Below are 20,129 nucleotides of genomic sequence, written 5' to 3'. Positions count from 1 at the left end.
AAAGCTGTCCATACTTCTTCATTGTTTGTTTTAAGTGTATTTCGATAATCGGGTACAAGTTATTTTAATTTAAGTCGTCCACGCTTGGGCACTGTAAATATTATAAATTGCACATTTGACATTTCCAGTGTCACCAATGACAGTGATTAAATGCGCGAAAACTAAATTTCTAAAATAACGCATGCCCTAACAACTGCACCACTTCTCGACATAATCAAAATAAAACATCAAAGCAGTGACACCACAGACGCTGGCACTTAATCTTGCGGGAAAATGAGACGCTGTACAAGCATGCATTTACGAGCAGAACGATAAGTGAAGTGACCCGTATTTTGTAAAGCAATTTTCAAGCATTAAATGTGTGCATCGGCACCGTCATATACTTACGAAGATGAGGCTTCATTATATCTGAGCACTCGTGTGCAAGACCACAGCTGATGCGGACCACCGGCACACTGCCAGCCTGGCGGTACGTCGCTGCTGGCTATTAATAAACGGCCAATGTATGACCTACGATAACATGCTGAAAAATTCCATTTTAACACTACGCCCACGTAGTTTTACTTCAAACATGCTACAGCTCAACAGCGAGTTTACTGTGACATCAACTTAACGTTTTAATGAAAATTATTGTCCGGTTAGCTCAATGACGAAATACCGATTGGGCTGATCACATTTAAGACAAAAAAAAGAAAAAAGAAAAAAACGCACACACCGTTTGCATTATTTACCCTCTATCAGTCATTCCTGTACGACTATACTCACAAGGTCGTTCACGCCTCATGCGGTACTATCTCGCATGTACTTACGTAAAGATACTGACTGGCGCGGTGTTTAAAAAAAAGCAACGGGTCTGCGGACGCCCCAAGCCAACCAGGGTGTAAGCAAAAAAGCGTGTGCCTATTATTCCAAGTTTGCTCTCCTCCGTGCAACTAAGTGTTTAAAAGCTGTGGCAATCATGGAAATAATTGATCTGCAGACGACCCTTGTTCGCAAATCAACACAACTAGCACTCATCTAAGTGTACCTTCTATCCACAAATTTGTAAAAGCTTATTAATTTCGTGCGTACCTTTATCGTCTGATACGTCAGTCTCAATACACTACTGTATTCCACATCCGTGGGTGGAACAAGACGCAGTGCAAATAGTTTTTACTAAGTTTTACCCATGTAACGTGATGACACTTTATCAAATATAAATTTATTCTAACATACACCAGAAATGCTATTTGAGTGTTTGTCCTATTTTAGATTTGCTTTCCCACACTGTCCCCACAAATGTACATTTCAGGATCAAGCTCTTACTACTGACACTTTATGATAGATGTGGCTACTGCGCAACCATGTTACAGGCAGATAACACTTCACTTTTTAGTGGGTGTAAAATAGTTTATGACGGATACGAGACCAAAAACAGTAAGTTGCGCTACTTGTAAACAATACTGTGTGGTACGTAAAGCATCCAATCAGTAAATCTAGACGGGGCACGGAATTTCAGCGTGGCTATCGTCCGCTACATTGCAGCTATCAGGATGTTTCGACTGCCGATTTGGCACTGTGTGCCCTGGTCTCGGCTTTAGAGGCGCTCCCGTTAGTTGTGGAGATTGTATTATGAACGAATGGATGGGGTCTGCGGAAGAAAATGTTAATCCTCATTTTCACAATGATTAGCTTGATTATTTAATCTGTTGTGTTTTTGAACGTACCACAAGCTAATAACAAGTAGTTCCATTTGTACCGCCAGATAAAATACAAACTGTTTAATTTAACTAATATGTAACAGGCAATAACTCAAAAAACACTAATGTGGATAAGAACTTTCTTCTGCCGACTCCTGGAAGAATGTGCTCTTCACGGATTAATTCTGTTTTTTTGTATATTGATTCCGCCGCACGTTAGTCTGGAGAGAAAGTGCTAGCCAGTACAATCACAGTAACTTTATGGAAGTAGACCACTCTGGTGGTCAACATCCTCACTGCGGACGACCCAACTGCGCTGACAAATGACTTCCTCGCAGTTAAAATTAATTTGGGGGAGGGTGGAATGCAAGGGGATCTCTACAGAGTATGTCTAGAATCCTGTGTGCCGACCAACTGCATCTTCTGATCACCAACAAGAACTACTCCAGAACTCCGCATAGTGGTTTCACGGGAACAGGACTGTCAGCAAGGCTGTTAAAACACGTCACAAAGATCATGACGTGTCACTGCGAAGCCTGTGCAGAGGCTATACTTTCATTTAAATGCGATTGACATTTCAGCAAGTCGAATGATAGGGACCAGTCGCCAGTCAATCGTGGTTCTTACGCTATCGTTATGTGCTAGCTGTGTTGTCTGTTTTCTTGGTACACGCAGAGCCATATCAAGCGTAGCTGGTTGCACGTTGGTAGCATTGCCGCCTCGCCACCGCACTGTATCAATGTTATTTCATTCGAGCTATACAGGAGTTGGGTAAAAATATAGAAACACCGCGAGAAAAACGTGCCTGAACATAAAGGCAGATGCTAACCACAATCGTAGGTTGCGCTGTTGGATTTGACCACAAACGGTACCTGGCGCAATGTCCTCAATACTTTGCCAGTGTCAGTCGTGACAGGAATAGTGTTCAGTCTAGCTGTCAGCACATTATCTCGGAGCTACGCGAACCGGACCGTAGGCAATTGTGGGTGCTTCCGTAACCAAGGTCGCCGAAGAGAGTGGTGTTTCAACAGGTGCCATACCGTATCGAAGATTTATGCGACATACAGGGAAAGCATCATCATCTGTTCAATCACATCGCCGACGAAAGTATGTGTTTAGTGATCGAAACAGACGGTCATTAAAGAGGATTCTAACGGAAAATAAGAGACCTGAATACCGTACTCTCGAAACCCGAAGCCATAAAATCTGGACTATGGAGCAATGGAAGAAAATCTTTTGGGCAGATGAGTCGTGTTGCACACTGTTTACAACTTCTGGCCGAGTTTTACATCCAAAGAGTGAAACATGGCTGGGTTGGGTAATGATTTGGGCATCCACATCGTAGTACTCCATGGGCTCTATAGTTACTCTGCAATCTCGCATTGTTGCCAAGGATATGGTGAATATTATGGCTGATTAGGACCATTCAATGGTACAATATCTGTTCCACGGTGGTAATGCTGGGCTCCAAGATGACAGGGCCCCTGTTCACACAGTTCGCATCGTCCAGGACTGGTTTTGAGTACGAGGATGAACTCTCGTATCTCCCCTGTCCACACATTCAACCAGATCTCAATATTATTGAGCCTTTGTATTCTGCTTTAGAAAATAGGGTGTCTGATCGCTATCCATCTCTCTCATCGTTATCTGAAATTGCCACTATTTTCAGAAATAACAGAACAAGATTCCACTGAACACCATATAGGACCCGTATTTATCCATTCCGAGACGACTGGAAGCTGTTTTGAATGCCAACGGGTTTCTTGGGTATGGTAATGTGATTTTGGTACTCCCACACTTTTATTCACTCTCTGTAGGGGGAACGCTATTGTCACCTACAAATACTTTTGCTGTTCAAGATATTTTCGGTTCTGATACTTTGAAAAAGTTTCTTTGCGATTTAGGAGCTTCTCAATCTGGCCTACATCTTTGTAGGCCAGATACGAAAGCGATTCAATAAATATCGGTGTATGTGGACAGGTGACTTCGCAAACGCAAGTCGGTGTTACGATCGTGTGCCGCTCTATGTCGGACTCCGCTAAAACAATGAGACTAACTCATAAGTAATTTTGATTTGCCAGCCGTATCAGTAAGTTTTTACGTGGTTTCGTCAAGATGGAAAATGTTTGGTATCGCTCAATGATTCGCTTTTTGTTTTTGGTTGTGAAAACATGTGACCAGATAAAATCGAAATTGGGTGCTGTTCATAGTGACAACAGTCATATATTGGTTCAATGACTTTAAACATTGCCGAAGGTGTTTTTTTTTTAATTTTATTTTTTACAAAGAATCGTCTAGGATGCTCACCAGGTGTGGTTACTCCAGTCTCCACTACATTATTCTCGCAGATCGTCGACCCGAAGTACGTGAAGTAGCAGAGGCCACACATGTGTCACCGGGAACGACAATTCCTATTTTATGTTGTAAATCGCAGATGAAAGAATTGTCGGTCCGACGGGTGCCGCGACTGCTGACGGACAATGAGCAGGTGTAATTTTCAACTCCGAAACTGTGTTTGGAGAAATTAAAGCGAGATCCGAAGAGCTTTTTGCGTCGAGTTATCATCGATGAGACTTACACAGAAGAGGTAAAGAAGCTGGTGCACCTGCCTAATATCGTGTAGGGCCCCTGCGAGAACGCAGAAGTGCCACAACACGACGTGGCACGGACTCGACTAATGTCTGAAGTAGTGCGGAGAGAAGTGACACCATAAATCCTGCTGGGCTGTCCATAAATCCGTAAGAGTACGAGGGAGTGGATATCTCTTCTGAACAGCACGTTGCAAGTTATCCCAGATATGCACAATAACGTTCATGCCTGGACCGTTTGGTGGCCAGCAGAAGAGTTTACACTCAGAAGAGTTTACACTCAGAAGAGTTTACACTCAGAAGAGTTTACACTCAGAAGAGTTTACACTCAGAAGAGTTTACACTCAGAAGAGTTTACACTCAGAAGAGTTTACACTCAGAAGAGTTTACACTCAGAAGAGTTTACACTCAGAAGAGTTTACACTCAGAAGAGTTTACACTCAGAAGAGTTTACACTCAGAAGAGTTTACACTCAGAAGAGTGTTCCTGCAGCCACTCTGTAGCAATTCTGGACGTGTGGGGTGCCGCACGGTCCTGCTGGAAATGCCGAAGTCCGTCGGAATGCACAATGGACATGAATGGATGCATGTGATCACACAGGATGCTTACGTACATGTCACCTGTCAGAGTCGTATCTAGACGTATTAGGGGTACCATATCACTCCGACTGCTTACACCCCACACCATTACAGAGCCTTCACCAGCTTGAACAGTCATCTGCAGACATGCAGCGTCCATAGATTCATTAGCTTGTCTCCATACCCGTACACGTCCATCCGCTCGATACAATTTGAAACGAGACTCGTCCGACCAGGCAACATGTTTCCAGTCATCAGCAGTCAAATGTAGGTGTTGACGGGCCCAGGCGAGGTGTAAAGCTTCGTGTAGTGCAGTCGTCAAGGGTACACGAGTGGGCCTTCGGCTCCGAAAGCCCATATCGATGATGTTTCGTTGAGTGATCCGAACGCTGACGCTTTTTGATGGCCCAACATTGAAATCTGCAGCAATTTGCGGAAGGGTTGCACTTCTGTCACGTTCAACGATTCTCTTCAGTCGTCGTTGGTCCCGTTCTTCCAGAATATTTTTCCGGCCGCAGCGATGTCGGAGATTTGATGTTTTACTGGATTTCTAATATTCACGGCACACTCTTGAAATGGTCGTACAGGAAAATCCACTCTTCAACGCTAACTAGGAGATGCTGTGTCCCATCGCTCGTACGCCGTCTATAACACCACGTTCAAACTCACTTAAATCTTGGTAACCTGTTATTGTAGCAGCAGTAACCGATCTAAAAACTGCGCCAGACTCTTGTCTTATATAGGCGTTGCCGACCGCAGCGCCGCGTTCTGCCTGTTTACATATCTCTGTATTTGAATACGCACGCCACACCAGTTTCTTCGGCGCTTCGGTGTAGATTCATCGTTGTATACTCGAAGCCAAGCAACAATCAAAACAATAAGTTGCTCCCGATGACTGCTTTAAAGAGCGCAAAGACCATTCCATCGGCGGTAAAAGTTTAGGCGACGATTCTTTTTTGGGATGCGAAAGGTGTCGTGTAGACTTTTTTAGAGTAAAGTGAAACGATAGTGGACAATACTCCAGGTAAGTCGCCTTCGACAAGAAATTAATGGAAATACGGCCCAGTTTGTCGAAGAAGAAATCTTAATTTTCATACAACAACACGCTACCACATTCATTTGGAACCATCGCCAAAAATCTGTATCAATTGCTGTCACACTCCAGAATTCAGCTTACATGACTCCCTGTGGTTTCTCTTTGTTCCAAAGCACAAAGAAATGGCTCACACGTAAAAAAATCTAGTTCTAATGTGGTCATCGGTGAGACACGGATGCAAATTCTGAAGAGTTTGACAATTTCTATTTTTATGGCTTAAAAATGGTCAGGACGTTGGGAAAGTGACTATCCCTAAGAGGCGAATGTGTTGAAAAACAAATAATTTGTTTTTGAAAACAAATGAAGTTTTCATTGGTAACACGGATACTTGATTAACAGTCCTTGTATCTTGTAATAAAGCTTTACTACGTCCTGTAGACCTTCTGTCTAATTTTTGGGAAATATGCAATCTTATCTCCAACATTCCTAACGTATGAATCGATAAATCTGCAAGCCTTTGCTGGACGAAAGCTTACAAAGTCACTGTTACGGATAGCAGTAATCGTAAGGAAGAGATTTTACACAATTTTTCAACATTACTTTAACTAACTGTGCAAGAAACAGTTGGTCCGTTTAAATGCTTAAAACGCCAAAATACAATTGGTTACAATAATCTTAAGGCTAGAACTACCAGGTAAAAAGAGACTTACTGGTTACCTTGCTGTGTGAAGTATGGTGCAAATTCATTTTTCATGATGACAAGAATCTGTCAAAGTTGGTATTCGTATTATCTTCTGGGGTTGATCCCGGGACCTCGGGTTGTACTCCCACACGTAATCGCGAAGTAACTAAATAATATACTTTTATTCTGTCGTGAAAGTGAAAACAATGTTTCTACTAGATTTTACAGTAAGAATTTCAGTGAATTTGAAAATAATCTTATACCCACTTCACACATTCCAAATAACACGAGAATATTGGAAATTATTACCTGTGGGGTAAGTGGTAGTCGAAGATATAGCAGAAATCTCAAGATCAGATAAGCTCCTATTCGAAACTTCCTGGCAGATTAAAACTGTGTACCGGACCGAGACTCGAACTCTGGACCTTTGCCTTTCGTGGGCAAGTGCTCTACCATCTGAGCTACCCAAGCACGACTCACGCCCCATCCTCACAGCTTTACTTCCGCCAGTACCTCGCCTCCTACTTTCTAAAACTCACAGAAGCTCTCCTGCGAACCTTGCAGAACTAGCACTCCAGGAAGAAAGGATATATCGGTGACATGGCTTAGCCACAGCTTGAGGGATGTTTCCAGAATGAGATTTTTAATCTGCAGCGGAGTGTGCGCTGATATGAAACTTCCTGGCAGATTAAAACTGGGTGCCGGACTGAGACTCGAACTCGGGACCTTTGCCTTTCTGGAAACAACATTCTGGAAACATCCCCCAGGCTGTAGCTAAGCCATGTCTCCGCAATATCCTTTCTTCTGGGAGTGCCAGTTCTGCAAGGTTCGCAGGAGAGGTTTGGAAAGTAGGAGACGATGTACTGGAGGAAGTAAAGCTGTGAGGACGGGGCGTAAGTCGTGCTTGGGTAGCTCATATGGTAGAGCACTTGCCCGCGAAAGGCAAAGGTCCCGAGTTCGAGTCTCGGTCCGGCACACAGTTTTACTCCGACAGGAAGTTTCTTATAAGCGCACACTCTGCTGCAGAGTGAAAATCTCATTCTGGAAGCTCCTATTCATTTACTACATCGTAACAGTCTTTTGAACGCTTTGAAGCAGGAAATAATTATTCAGGCACAATATGACGAGGACACTAAAGAGCAAGCATAATCCCGGATAGTAAAAAGATGGAGAAGGAAATCGGCCAAGTGGTTTCCTAGCGAGTCATCCCGGGGTCCGCTTTTAGCGATGCAGGGAAACCGCGGAGAAATATAATCTGGGTGAATGGATGAGCATTTGATCCCCGCGCCTCGGAATGAGAGTCCAGTGTCTAAACGTCTGTTATTATTTCGTTCGCTCAATGTAACCCATGCCTCAAGTTGGCTGCCGATGAAGTAACTAAGAAATGATTGGTTTTTTGCTCAGATATTATAGTGTTACCTTTAGAACGATTATTTTTCACACTTTTATTCAATCTGCTTTCACATCTGCCTTAAATAATGGTACGAGGGGCGTTTGAAAAGCCCGTGAGATGGCATCACCGGCGCATATCGAGGTCATGTTTAGTTAGTAGCATCTTTGGAAAGAACGCACACCAAATTTCAGCCATAATTGCCTATTTCTTTGCGTTTGGCATTCGTGTGAATCAAGGAAGTTGAGTGATTGTGAAAAAGTGGACGAAGAATAATTTCGTGTGGTGATTAAACCTTACTTTATGAAAGTCAAAACGCCTCAGGAAACTAAAGAGAAGCTTCATAAACATTACGGTGACTCTTGCGCCTTCTATCAGAACAGTTTATAAGTGGTTTCAAAATTTTCGGAGTGGTCATTTGGGCACAAGTGATACTGAACGTTCTGAACGCCCTGTGCAGGTTACGACTCCAGAAATCATTGATAAAATCCATGATATGGTGATGGATGACAGAAGAGTTAAGGTGCGTAAGATTGCTAATCCTGTGAGCATCTCCAATGATCGTGTACATAATATTTTGCATAAACATTTGGACATGAGAAAGCTATCCCCAAGATGGGTTCCGCGATTGCTCACGCTTGACCAAAAGCGGAATCGTTTGAAGTGTTGCAAGGATGGTTTGCAGCTGTTCAGGAAGAATCCGCAGGACTTTAAGCGTCGTTCCGTCACTGTGGATGAAACATGGATACATTACTATACTCCTGAGACCAAACAACAATCTAAACAATGGGTTACCAAAGGAGAATCTGCACCAAAAAGGGCGAAGACCAGTCCGGCCGGAAAGGTTATGACGACTGTCTTGCGATTCGCGTGAGATAATCCTCATCGACTATCTGGAAAACGGTAAAACTATTACAGGTGCATATTTTCATCGTTACTGGACAGTCTGAAAACCGAGCTGCAAGACTGGCCCGCAAAAAAGTCCTTTTCCATCACGACAATGCACCAGAACACAACTCAGCAGTTGTGGTCGCAAAATTAGAAATAGGATTCCAACTCGTTTCATCCCCCCCCCCCCCTCCCTATTCTCCAGACTTGGCTCCATCGGACTAATATTTCTTCCCTAATTTGAAGAAATGGTTGGCGGGACAAAGATTTTGCCGGCCGGAATGGCCGTGCGGTTCTGGAACCGCGTGACCGCTACGGTCGCAGGTTCGAATCCTGCCTCGGGCATGGATGTGTGTGATGTCCTTAGGTTAGTTAAGTTTAAGTAGTTCGAAGTTCTAGGGGACTGATGACCACAGATGTTAAGTCCCATAGTGCTCAGAGCCATTTGAACCATTTGACAAAGATTTTATTTAAACGAGGAGGTGAGTGCAGCAACTAATAGCTATTTTGCAGACTTGGACAATTCCTATTATTCGGAAGGGATCAACAAATTAGAACAGCGTTGGACAAAGTGTGTAAGTGTAAATGTAGACTATGTCAAAAAATAAAAAGGTTTACGGTTTACCCCAAACACGTAAGTAGTTTTTATTTTTGCACAGACTTTTCAAGCGACCCTCGTATGTAGAAGTCAAATGAACAAATCACGCCGCAGTATGTCCATGAGTTTAACTATATCGGCTAAATGTAGCTAATGCACAACACCAACGTTGAGAATTCAAACTCGGCACGAAAACAAGTACATGGTGATCTTTATGGAGCCATCGGAAAGAGCGCTTCGGTACCCGTCGTACACAACACCAGCGTTGAGAATTCAAAGTCAACACGAAAACAAGTACATGGTGATCTTTATGGAACCATCGGAAAGGGCGCTTCGGTACCCCTCGTACAGCCGACGCGTGTGTACGATCAATACCACGTGAACCACACATGGCTCGTTTGTTCAGCTTCTACCCGCGTTTTTGCCCTCATTTATGCAGTACTATTCACCAGACGAAGGTATATTTCACACCGCGACGTCTGTGACAGAACGTGCAGTGGTTTCCATAACAACATTACACGATCAGACAGTACGAGGTACATATGCAGAACGAAAACATTCTTCATAAATTAAGAAGTGTGTCATATTTTAAATGCACACGTACCCAGGTGATTTCAAAACTGGTGGTGATAGAAATAATAACACAGAAAGAAATCTAACTACAAGCAGTATACATTTAACGTGATTTTCTCCCGAGAACTTAGTTGCGCCTATATTTAAGAGAAAGCGTTTCGCGAGTTAACTGACGAATAACCATATAAAATAAGACAATTACGTACTATGGATAGTTCACTTAATTTACTCACTCTGCCTCCCTCTCGCCCACCAAATACAGACACCGCAATGCTACATGCTTAAAGAATAAAATATTTCTAAAGTCTTGGTGCCCCCAGGCAAGGAAATAATAAGCAAACAATGTTACCTCGAAACTGCAAGCCCACTCGGCTGTAAGTAATGTACACTGTAACGGTAATAAACTGTTGCATTGCTTAATACTGTATAGTATTAGTTCTCTGTTCTTTAAAGCTGATTGACAAGAATATGCACCGTTGCTATAGGCTAGTAAACTGAAAGCTGATACTTGCGGCACATATCTAAGAAGATTACTATCTAGGTGACTCAGAAGGAAGAAATAATTAATCAGCTGTATTGTGGTTTATATTCTGTTACGAAATCGAACAGACGTCCTGTTTCTATCATTACGTGCAATAATTGTATCTGGTGAATTGAGCTCCGCCTGAAATCAAATACAACAAATAAAAAAAAGATCAGGGTAATACACGTGTATGTGGCCCACTGAATATACACCATAGATCCTATCGAGAAATCTTACTGCTAGTAATTACGAATGCCGTAATACGAGAAACATTTTCTTTCCATCACATCGACAGCACAGATATCGGTGCCTTTGTACGTTATCTAGCCCAAAAGTAAATATAGGAAAGAAGAGCAAAGTGGGTCAGTTTTACACGGATTATCGTGTGCTAAGTTTTTGTATTAATTATCGACGGAGAAACAAACATAATACTCATCACACAGATTTATTTCACTTTAGCCCGTCTCTGAATGGGACCTTGATGCACTTGCGGACGGACAGAGTCAATTGAGTGAGTGTGATCGTGAGTGAGTGAATGTAATGATAATGTTCTTCATTCGGAAACAACACAAATTAAGGCCTAAAGAATATAACACTGTTGGGTATAGCCTGTTCCTTCTTTACTACCCTTACACGTAGTTTATTTACAATTTTGTTGTATCACAGATAACCAGCATCGAGACAAATGGGTGAATGCGACAAGCTTAGGAGTAATACTCGGTGTGGCTGCGTAGCTGGCAGCGAGTCGGGCTGGGAAATCAATGGCTGGGGTCAGCGTCTCGCGATACAGGACGGCGCAGCCGCGGCACCTGCCTAGCCGCAGCCCGTGTGCTCCATTTGTTATCGCCACCATTCCACCAAAACTTTCACAGCTCTGCAGTTAAAAAGGCCTGCTGCTACGTTCTATTACGTAAAGCTCTTATTTCAAAGGTTTGCTATCGAACTTGATCTCTCAGTCAGCTATCAGATGCGCCCAAAAACTGAGTCGAAATGACTCCGAATTATGTTACTTACAAGGAACCCCTTGAGTACGAGGTCCCAAGTTCAATCTTTAGTAAAGCTCATTTGAAAGTGTTGTATTAACAATTATGACAGGAAAGATATTAGCTGCTAATGACTCGCCATGCGCATCAGGAGGGCGACAGAAAATGAGTGTCCTGGAGGTACAGAGATCAACCTATGTCATGTACGTATTACTCATCACAAAATGGACATCGTCAACAGTCAAGAAAGGTTCAAAACAAACCATCAACTTGTGCCATTAACACCGAATGAAAATCAGCGCGCCACAGAGATCGCAAAGGTTCGCACCTTCAGGATCGAAGGCGATCTCCTTGGGAGTTGAACTGTGCAGGATATTCAGCTAGGTACCCGATCTTACAGAATGCATATAGAATCATATTGGAGTGACGGGGTGATGAGAACTGATGGAATGTGATGGCATGCAACTGCATGCGAAACAGTCTGTAGTGGAGATTATCGTCAAACTGGTAATCCTTTAAGGAGTAGCTGCAGATAGTGCGATAATATGCTTTATAGGCACGGAAAAACAAGTATCCAGAGGCTGAATTTGTCGAGTGGTTCCAGGTGGTATGAACAGCAATGTAACACACTTTTCAGAAGGTACAGTTAGCTCTAAAGGAGTACGGTTTTTATACGCAGACCAGGAATCAAGAAAAAGCAAGTTATTTTGACTAGGTATTGGCCAAAAAGAAGTGCTCGTACCATAGTTGTAGTTATCTTACGCTCATTTTCCCACTATGGTTTGCCATGACGTAAATATTCCCGACTGCCTTTGAAAGATCACGTACACGAGAAAGAATCGTAGGGGCGGCAGCGCACCTCCAACTTCTTGCATCACAATAAATAACTTTCCAGCCAATTTAGCATCCAGATTAACAGTCGGCATAATTGTATACGAACGTGTTAAGGCACTGGTGTTAGTTGATCTCCATACAACTCTCTTGGTACCTCTAATTTTCAGGGTTCCTTTCATATGCATTTCTTCTTCAAATCTCGATTGGGCAGAGTTGAAAACAAACTCCTTACTGAACGATGGGGTAAGTCTCTTAGTCTAATCTACAAATTTTCGGGCCGATTCCGCAGTTTGCTGTGCATCTTTTAAGTTGACGCTTTGTTTGAAATTTCGTTGTCTTACGGCCTCCCTGCCCGGCAAGGAGGATGAACTACATGGTTCGACACCTATTTCCGTATCACTTTCGTTTGTTAAGCACGCATCGTCATCATTGCGCTCCCCAGTATATTGTCCGCACAGTTGAGCATATACGATACCACACATTCCATTGACTCATTTGCCGACCGAAGTGGCCGAGCGATTCTTGGCGCTTCAGTCTGGAACCACGCGACCGCTACGGTCGCAGGTTCGAATCCTGCCCCGGGCATGGATCTGTGTGATTTCCTTAGGTTAGTTAGGTTTAAGTAGTTCTAAGTTCTAGGGGACTGATGACCTCAGATGTTAAGTCCCATAGTGCTCAGAGCCATTTGAACCATTGACTCATTTTCCAGAAACGCTAATATTTCATCTGTCACTTCTTTCTCATTATGCGAAATTCCTTGGGTTCCTTTCTGGCAAAATATTAACTTCGACAACAGTTGCTGGAAATAATGACTGCTTGCTTTGCTTATAGTTGCCATTGTTCTGCTTTGTATAAACTCCACTAGCACTGTAGCACTGTTGCGAGTTACTCGTCGGCTGAGCAGTTCAACTACTTTCCGTAGCGTCATACAGTGCTCACCAAACATACGTCCAGTCCAGCCCCCTGTTGCCATTAGCAGCCTTATTGTGGTTGCATTGTAGACAGTATGTTGGGCGTCGAATACCGTAAATATCACTGGCCTTTTGCGACCTCGCACACAAGGGGTTCGTTGTTGGATTTATTAAAACACCCATGTGCGGACGTCTTAGCTTGCGAAGAAACTTAAATTGACATACATCAGTCCTCCATTGTGTACTTCTGACATAAATTTATTGCCGGCCGGAGTGGCCAGGCGGTTCTAGGCGCTACAGTCCGGAACCGAGCGACCTCTACGGTCGCAGGTTCGAATCCTGCCTCGGGCATGAATGTGTGTGATGTCTTTGGGTTAGTTGGGTTTAATTAGTTCTAAGTTCTAGGCAACTGATGACCTCAGAAGTTAAGTCACATAGTGCTCAGAGCCATTTGAACATGAATTTATTACATTTTAGGCAATTTTTGCTTATTATTTAGGACTATAATATGTTTTATGATTTACGAGTTCTCAGAAGTTTCGAGATGTGGGGTTTCGTCTAGGATAAATGCGAAATTGCTTTCAAATCTATCTCACGAAATGACGGGTGGTTGAACACTTATGTCCCAGTGGTTCCAAAGTGAAACCACCACCTCAAAACAACTGACTGTTTACATTTTCCAAATTTCTTTTTGTACTCGTTGCTCACTATGACGATAAAGGTCAATTTTGTGAAAAATTTAGAAATTAATTTTTTCATATTATTGGGACACAAATACTTATTTCCTCCACTATCAAATTAACTGTTCCTTGACGCCCACTATCACATCAATCGAACCCTTCTTTTACTAAAGTTACCCATAACTATGCTTCTTTTCTACCCGATTCGTTTCTATATACAAATCTTCGTTAGTTATCCAATCTTTAGCAGCATTCTGCAGCACCAAATTTTAAGAGCTTCTCCTCTCTTCTTTTCCGAACTGCTTATTGTCGACGCTTCACTTCCTTCCAAGGTTAAATTTCAGGCAAATGGTTTTAGAAAATACTTTCTAACACCTCAATTTGTATTAGATGTTAACACATTTCTATTTTTCAGTAACGCTTTGCACTTTTTCCGTTATACTTCAGCAGCCGTCAGTAATTTTGCTGCTCAAATAACGAAAGGAGCCTAATGCTTTCAGCGTCTCATTTCCTGACCTAATTCCCTCATTGTGACCTAATTTAATGCGACTATACCCCATGAGCCTGGTTTTACTGATGACTGTCTTAAAACCTCTTTTCAAGACACTATTCATATTGTTCAACTGATCTTCTACGACCTTTGCTACCCCTGACAGCATTACATTTTCACTGGAAGACCTTCAAGTTCTTATTTCTTCTCCATAAACTTTCATTCCAAATCCAGATTTATACCTGGTTTTCTTTCCTGCTTGTTCACTGTACTGACTGACTGGGGACAGGCTACAAGCCTTTATCACTGCCGTCCCTACTAGTTCATGTTCTTTGACTTCCGTAACAGCAGTCTGGTTTCTGTACAAAATGTAGATAGCCTCACGTTTTGTGTATTTTATTCTACTATCTTCAAAATTTCGAAGTGTACACCTGTCAACATTATAAGAAGCTTTTTCTAAATCTAGCTATAAACGGTGGTTTACCTTACCTAAGTATACCTTCTAACACAACCGATAGTAATCCGCTGTGAATCATTAATTTTGGGACGCTGAAGAGGACAGCAAGAGTCTGTAAAATAACATCAAGGAGCCATACAATGCTCGCATTCAACATAAATACTGGAATTTTTTCTGAAAAAACTGGAAATATACGATTAGTAGAGCCATCTGTAAGTAAACTATTCTGCTAGACGCACATTTACACTTTGTTAAATTATTTGAGAAGGAAAAGTATCCAACAGAATAGCGACTATACCAACTGTAATAATTTTTATACCGTTTGATGATGACACTAATAACGAAATCAAAAACAACAGTTGTAAACAAAAATAATATATGTTAATTGGAAATTTCAGTTCAACTTCCTAAAATTTTTAACTGAGGTGTCAGTAACCATTCACAAAGTTTTAGAATAGCCTTATGTAATGATGAAAAAACCTTCCTGAATTTCAATAAAAATCGTTTTTGTACCTTGATGAACACAAAATACAAGCGAGATTGCTTTCCGAAAGGAGTAACAACGTCGTTAAATGTAAGTCGAGTGCTTCCAAACCACGATGTTGAGACAATTATTGTGTGCGCAACGTCGAGAACTTGAAAAGCGCACGTTGCGTAACATCAAGAAAGTCTCTCTTCCCTGTTCTTATTACTATCTTCAGTTAAGCATCTACGGAATTCAATCAACTGCCGCTAATTTTGTAACGTGGACAACAGGAGATGATGATGATGATGATGATGATGATGATGATGATAATATGACGCACTTTGGGTTCTTTCATTTTTTATTTCCCTGTGTTACTTCGTGTTGAAACGGATATAGCGTAGATATACACCGTAATTCGTGGTGGCACTGACATCTTCACGTAAACCTAACCATATGCAATTTTATTTCCATACGTTCAGTCATCACTATCATTTGCAGACCAAAAACCACCTTAATGATACAGGGCATACTCCAGGATGCAGTGGCACACCTAAAACCCGCCCTACGAGAGAAGCATTCCCCATATTAAGGTCAGAAGCCTCTTCCGATATTAACGTAAGACCAATCACAGGAAGATGAAAATTCACAAATATTCGAAGTAGTATCGTCTGTAGACGAGAAGTTTTTCATCTAAGATAACCGGCACCCCTAAGGGGCACCAATTTAAAGTGTTAGTATGCCCACTGGACAAAGATGCCGCTCTTCTGGAGAATTAATAACAATTTGCTATTACGGTAGTCAAGAAACCATAAAAACGTCGCGCACCATGTCACCTACGCGCGAAACAGTTTCCTGGCTTTCATCTTCACTGTTTTGGAATTCAGTAGTCACTTAAGTCGTGTAAACGTGAGTGGCAAATAATTATACAGAATTCTACTTTTGATTGGGATAAAGCAAAGTATCTGTATTGTATCTGTTATTAGTAGAGACTTCGCTTATACACATGGCCAATGAAAGCGCTGTGCCTGTCGTTTCGAGCGGCAGCCCGACCAACAAACAATCCTTATTGAGCTGCAGTAAGTGCCGTAGTGCCACTAGCATTTTCCCAGGTTCGTCGTATGCTCGTACTCTGTGATTTACTGCATTATCAGCTGCTTTAACCAATAAATAAGTACGAAGCCATCTCTAATGCGATTCTGACTCATCTTGATAACAATTTAAGTATTTCACAATACTCGAACTTAATTTCAAATCCTGGCCAAATATGGTACTTCCTACAGTACGTAGCGTGAAGGCAAGCTATTAAATTTCAATGCAAGGACGACGACCTTGAGCTAAACCGAACGCAAGACGTACGCAGCAGACGCTGCATTTCTTTACTTCCAGAAAGCCTTTGATACAGTGCCGCTCAATCTCCTAGTAAATAAATTACATGGATACGAAAAATCCGATTGGACTGAGGACTTCCTAGCAAACAGAACTTAGTACGTCGTTCATAATCGTGAGGCATTCGCAGAACAAAGGGTAGCGTGTGGCATACATCAATGTAGTGTGATGAACGCGCGGTTGTTCACGACCTAGCGAACAACACCTGTAGCTCTTTGCGGCTATTCGAAGGCGACGCAGTTCGCTAGAAACTTGCTACGAAATGCAAACACACTTGCTGGTGATAAGCACCTGGAGCAAAGATTGAGCTAAACATAAATTTAATGTAATGCACTTAAACACACGAAAACGTCCGGTATCTTCAGACAACGCGTAGTCAGTCAGTCACTAATTAGTCACTACATTCAACGACATGAAAGTTTCTGTCCCAAGCGATTTAAGGTGCAACGCCACGAACAAATCTAGCCGAGGGAAAGGAGGGTAACTGACGAGATCGTCATGATTCAGAACCCTCTAAAATCTCCGATATTTTCCGATATAGAGGAGAAAACTAAACTGCAGATGGAACCCGTGTCCGGAACCGTCATCCACCGAGGCAACAGAGCATCGCAGTCATGGAAGACAACGCCTTTCTACGCACAGCAGCTACTTCTATCTTGTCTACTGGCGATGGTGGTAATCAGTCGCGATCACTGAATAACAAACAACGGTCCGTCAGCATACGAAGTCAGCAGGCGCCGGCGCCTGTAACTTCGACGCTCTCTACCGTCTTTGGATAACGTTTCCGAACACAGATTCCTATCCTCAGTTTGTTCAAGACACCCTCAACAAATCCTCGAAGTCTGTCGCAACATCTGCCTCTGTACATGCCATCGTCTCTCTTATCTTGTTCTCGTTTTTCCCTACATGAGACGTAAGATGGTTACAGAATAATGGTCAGGCAGTCTTCTTCAGATACAGGTTCTATTAATTTCCCCAACAGAATTTCGCGAGAACTACGTCACATTTGTTCATAGCATTCCCATTAATTTCCCCGAACATTTCTCTTACACTTTCGTATGGCTATACTGATCTGAATTCATTCTATGTCTGTTGTCATGCCTATTCGCTAAGGACTTCAAACCCATTGAACAAGACTCTAGAATTTGTTGCCCTAACCTCTTGAATGTGATTTTTATTACAGATGCAGTGTGTTTTCGCAGATCCTTCCCAACAAATATAAAACACTTCATACGCCTTCCCTATTACTGACTTCCGTATCGTCCCAGTTCATATCACTTCTTAGACTTGCCCCTTCTTAGTAGTACACCTACACACGATATAACGTGCTCAAGATGTTCACCTCTAATCTTATTGCAGTTAACATCATTTAAAGAGAGCTGCCATTCATTACACCAAGTAGATAATTTCTCAAAAACCTTTCTACATTTCATTGTGACCATGCAATGATGGCTATTGTCATGTCAATGGCAACAATTGTCATGTCAATGGCAACATCGAAACATACAAAGATAGTGCTACCGATCTTATTTTTTATATATGCTGAGAGCATTAGCGGTTTAATTATGCTTCTACTCCGTTTTACTTTTGTTTCTATTCAACATTCTCCTCCAGTCTCAACATACAGAGTTCTATTACCCAAATGTGCACCGAACCAACCACGTACCTGCTAATGTACAGTCTCTAAAGCCTTTCGGAAATCTAAGAAGACGGAATCTAACTATTCGCCTGTATTAATGTTAGCAAGATATCGTGTATGAATACAGCAAGCTGTGTTTCACCCGATCATTATTGGCATCATTACAGTTTTGTAAGCGATGGGCGGAACAAGACGTCCAGAGAAACATTAGTAATTGCTTTCTCTGAAAACTACCTAGGACAGATACTTTGGAGGCCCACTCATGATGGGAAAACACGGTGGGCAAAATGAAAGTGGCCCAGAATATATTTCATGCACCCTAAGTTAGGTAACTCAACTTACATCATCCGCACCAAGTCTATATTGGTTCTAACGGCAACAAATATCTGATCTCTTCGAGGAAGTCCACAATGGAACTTATCTGTAACCATGATGCAGTTGTAGCAACAATGACTTTCAAAATGCAAACGACAATCAAAATTAGTTACATTCCGTAAATTGGATAAGACGCGGTAGTGTCACATCTCAACGATTAACTTTAGCCATTTAACTTTGGGCAGGAGCATACAAAGCAAATGCGGCTCAAATTTAGAAGAATAGTTGACCGAGCCATGGATACTACGCCATTTAAATTCTTCATTTGTGTACCATATTGCCCGTAATTGCTTTACAATTTTCGTTCCGTCGTTACAACTACAAGAAAATAATTGTTTTTCATTCCAGGAGCTTTACTTCAATAAAGCGAAACGCGTCTGGTGAGAAAAACACACATATTCCTATAATTGAAACGACGAACAAAATTACCCTCAGTAACTCTGTTCTTTTTACAACAGTCCGTCGTAATGGGAGGGAACCTCCGTAGTACACAGTCGCTGTAAAGAATTTTCTAAAGAAACAGGAACCACAGCACACTAGGTGTTAGAAACAGCGTATGGCTGTAGATGGAGAAATGCCGAATGAAACGTTTGGCTGTACAAAGAGCAACAAAATGGTTCAAATGGCTCTGAGCACTATGGGACTTAACATCTGTGGTCATCAGTCCCCTAGAACTTAGAACTACTTAAACCTAACTAACCTAAGGACATCACACACATCCATGCCCGAGGCAGGATTCGAACCTGCGACCGCAGCAGTCGCGCGGTTCCGCACTGAGCGCCTAGAACCGCTAGACCACCGCGGCCGGCAAAAAGAACAACATGTGAAGCCTTCAATGACTACCATGGCAGTGTGTTATCGAACGACTACTCACAAACCTCAAAGAAATGCTGGTCACGTGTAAAAGACTGTCTAATTTCAAAATTAGAGCATGGACACTTATGCATGAGACAGGAACTGCAATTCACGGTAGCAGTGCGAAAGCAGAGCTGCTGAACTCAGTTCTTTTACAAAGCGAAACGAAGAGTACTGCCCCAATTTAATTTTTTCCACCACTGCAAAAATTAGTGATATGGATATCCGTCAGTAACGTTGAGAAACTGATGAAATCGTTAAAATTGAAGGAGGCCCCAGAGGCGAGGGGCTCCGATCACATTATATACTTAATCCACGACTGCCTTGTACCCCTCTTTTAATCATAATATACCGGACATCCCACGAACAAAAAAACTTTGCCAAATAGAAGAAATCACAGGTCAAATCCGTCTGCAAAAAGGGTAGCAGACACGATCCACAAATCTACCGTCCATTCCCTTTGCCATCCACCTGTTGCAGAGTCCTACGATGTATTTCGAGCTCAAATGTACTGAGGT

At 42.2% G+C, this 20,129-nt stretch overlaps 1 protein-coding gene across 2 annotated transcripts in view; it reads right to left on the bottom strand.

The window, feature by feature from the left end:
* Nucleotides 1–20,129, bottom strand: part of LOC124721118 (SRSF protein kinase 3-like) — a 396,756-nt gene that overhangs the window by 270,679 nt on the left and 105,948 nt on the right. Inside the window, exon 1 of one of the 2 annotated variants that reach the window (XM_047245934.1) lies at nucleotides 388–474. The exons of the other annotated variant lie outside the window; for it this stretch is intronic. The gene's annotated coding sequence lies outside the window, so the exon portion shown is untranslated. Of the gene's footprint in view, nucleotides 1–387; nucleotides 475–20,129 lie in introns of those variants that run through there. 2 annotated transcript variants of the gene reach the window in all.

This window comes from Schistocerca piceifrons, chromosome X (genome assembly GCF_021461385.2).
Source record: "Schistocerca piceifrons isolate TAMUIC-IGC-003096 chromosome X, iqSchPice1.1, whole genome shotgun sequence".
NCBI lineage: Eukaryota > Metazoa > Arthropoda > Insecta > Orthoptera > Acrididae > Schistocerca > Schistocerca piceifrons.
This window is presented reverse-complemented; position numbering and strand designations above follow the sequence as displayed.